This window comes from Phocoena phocoena, chromosome 10 (assembly GCF_963924675.1).
Source record: "Phocoena phocoena chromosome 10, mPhoPho1.1, whole genome shotgun sequence".
NCBI lineage: Eukaryota > Metazoa > Chordata > Mammalia > Artiodactyla > Phocoenidae > Phocoena > Phocoena phocoena.
Genome location: NC_089228.1, coordinates 78,368,247 through 78,371,786, shown reverse-complemented (window position 1 = coordinate 78,371,786; position 3,540 = coordinate 78,368,247).

Here is a 3,540-nt window from a genome sequence, read left to right as displayed (position 1 = left end):
AGCAAATTATTATTAAAAAGTCTTTAATAAGTGACATGATAGGGATAAATGATGGTGTGAGGGCGCAAAGGAGAGAAAAGCAACTTGGCTTAGGGAATCAGAAAAGGCCTCTGTGGTAGGATCAATTCTAAAGATGAACTCCCATGATTTCCCACCCTAATCCCCAGGGACTCTGAATATAATGTGATATCACATTCATAAGCATATTAACTTGGGTGATCAAGGAATTCTGCAGAAGTAATTAATGCCACTAATCAGTTGATGCTGAGTTAATCAAAAGGAAGATCACCTGGGTGGGCACAATCTAATCATGTGAGCCCTTTGAAAGCAGTTTTCTCCAGCTGGTAGCTGAAGGAAAAGTCAGAGAGATACTTGTGATTTGATGTGCTGTCACTGGCTTTGAACATGGAGGGAGGCATGTGATAAAGACTTGAGAGCAGACCCTGGGAGCTCTGAGTGACTCCTGGATGACAGCCAGCAAAGAGACGGGGACCTTAGTATACTACAACCACAAGGAAATGAATTTGGCCAACCATCTGAATGAGCTTGGAAGTGGATTCTTCCCATCCTGGCTGCTTTCTTGAATTCAGCCTTCTGAGAGTCTAAGCGGAGAATCCAGTGAAGCCTGGCTGGCTTGTGATCTGTAGAAATGTGCACAAATAAATGGATGCTGCTTTAAGCCACTGTTTGTGGCAAAATGTTATGTAGCAATAGAAAACTCATAAAAGTTGCACCAAATTAGTGAATTCAAAGTTGATATCCCAAAGATAAACAGGAGCTGGCTTGTGAAGGAGGTTAGGTAGAACATAATGTTTCAAGCTAAGAGAACTAATAAGCTAAATCTTAGATCATGGAGAGTTTCAGGAATTTAAAAAAGGCTTATGTGGCTGGACCATGGAGTGTGTATGTGGTTGGGAGGAGGAGGGAATGTGATGGGGGAAACAGAGATACTAGATAAAGCTGGAGGAGGCTGGAGAAGAGTGCAAACGCCAGGTCAGAAGGATGTTGTAAATCTTCTAGAAGAGTTTGACTTTATTGTAAGGGCAACAGTAAGCCATGAAGTGTTTTATTTGCGATGTGAAAATCAGATTTGCTTTTCAGAATGATTTTCTGTGGTGTGGAGAATGGAATAAAAAAGAGCAAGGCCAGAGGCTGGAAAACCAGTGGAGATACGGATTTGGAATTCATCAGTACTGTGTTAGGGTAGGCTAACAAACAGACCCTCCTACCCTCCATGCCCACCGCCAATTTCAGTGGTTTAATGTAGTAGAAGTTTAGCTTGGAGAAATGTGCACTTCTCTTCCATATGGTCATTCAGGGATCCAGGTACTTTCCATCTTGTGTTTCTGGCAACTCTAAGACAGTGGTTCTTAGCTAGGAGTGATTTTCTCCCCCTGGAGACATGTAACAATGTCTGGAGACAATTTTGATTGTCACAGTTAGGAGAGATGTTACTGGCATCTAGTACATAGAAGCCAAGGATCTGCTAAACATCCTACAACACACAGGACAGCCCCTCACAATGAAGGTCCAGTAGAGCCAAGGTTGAGAATTCTTGCCCTAGGGCCTCATTGTCATCTCATGCAGCAGGAAGAAGAGGACATAACATGAAGGAAAGTAAGGACAGGGCTGGTTTTTACTGGTAAAATCTGGACATGGCAAATATCACTTCTATTCCTCCAATGGAGAGAACTTAATCATATAGCTACAAACAGCAGGAAATGCTGAGAAATCTAATCTAGGTTAGAGGTTATCAAACTACAGGAATGCGTGCTCCAATCCATCCCAATGCCTATTTTTGTAAATAAAGATTTATTGGAACAGTCATGGCCATTTGCTTACATATTGTCTATGGCTACTTTCATGCTACAATGGCAGAGTAGTTGCAACAGAGATCATATGGCCTGTGTAGCCTAGAATATTTACTATCTGGCCCTTTACAGAGAAAGTTTGCCAACCCTCGGCATAGGTAAACACCCAGGACAAATGTCCAATGGACTTTCATCAGATGGCTATTGGTCTTTGCCACAAGAAAAGACATGATAGTTGAAATTATACAAGAAGATATTGCCCAGGGAGAATGGGTGTGGTAGGAAGATAAATGATACTAATATTTACGCATACAGTTAGCTTTTTTTTTTCGGTACGCGGGCCTCTCACTGTTGTGGCCTCTCCCGTTGCGGAGCACAGGCTCCGGACGCTCAGGCTCAGCGGCCATGGCTCACGGGCCCAGCCGCTCCACGGCATGTGGGATCTTCCCGGACCGGGGCATGAACCCGTGTCCCCTGCATCGGCAGGCGAACTCTCAACCACTGCGCCACCAGGGAAGCCCAATTATTTTTATTTTTTTCTGCCTTTTATGGGGGGTTATTTCAAATTTTCTTAAGTGTCTTGGTCCTTTTGAATCCTCTGCGATGCACATGGGAAGTAGCTGAAATACAGTTTTTAAAAGTAGTAGGTATGAATGTCTTTGTGTCAATTTGGATATATGAGAAATGTCACTTTATTTTATATATATTTGAGCCTTCATTTTAAACGTGGCAGAAATTTTATCTCAGTCCATTCAGGGTCCTCTTGGTTTGCATCTGTGTCCCAGAACTGGGTGGAGAGGGTTTATGTACCACCAAACTGTGTGGGGGACCATGTGGCCTGGATTGCCATCTGTGGATGCTGGCAGCTGCAGAGATGCCCACCTTTCTGTATTGCCTTTCTGAAACTATCTTTCTCATAACCCTTTGCCAGCGAGCTTCTAATTAGGTTCTGACAATGGGAGATACTGGTCAGAATTCGAAGGAAGAGGAGACAGAAAGATGCTCCAGGTATTTCCGATTCCTGTCCCCAACCCTCCAGCAGAATAGGAAGGTTATGGCTCTAGCCTCCAGCTTCTTTGCAATCCCAGCATTAGCCAAACTCTACCCCCTCAGAGGTACCACCAGCATTAATCTCAGACATTCAAGCAACAACTGTGGGGAGGGGGATGCCCTCTTCCAAGCTCCCAGATTCAGGTAACCTCACCTCTTTCCTTTTGTTCGCTCATCTATAGGGTGGTCACTACTTCTTCAAATTACTAGTATTTGGGTGATTCAGTGTCTCATTTTCTCCTCTTTCAACTTTCTAACACCTGTTTCACCTGTTAACATTATTAAATCCTCTCTCTTTGAAATCCCTAAAAAGGTTTTTGTTCTCCTGACTGGACTCCAAGTGGTACATCTGAATATCCCATCTGGTCTTTGATTGACATGTGTGTCATGTTCCTCCTGTGTGTACGTGGGTCCAACCTGCGTTGCTTGTCCGCTACCTGGGTTGCTTCTGGGTGGGCCTGAAATATCCTTTTTTTTGCTGTATCTCTATGGGTTGCAGGAATAGCTGCTTCTTTGTTTTCTGCTCCCACACACATCATCCTGGTCTCTCCAGTCCATGTTGAGAGAATCTTCTTGGGAGAAACCCTGTGAGGTTGTCTGAGAACCATCTGCCTAGACACACCCCACATAGACAGCACCTCTGCTTCTGCATGATACTGGGTGGTCTTCCTCCCTGGAC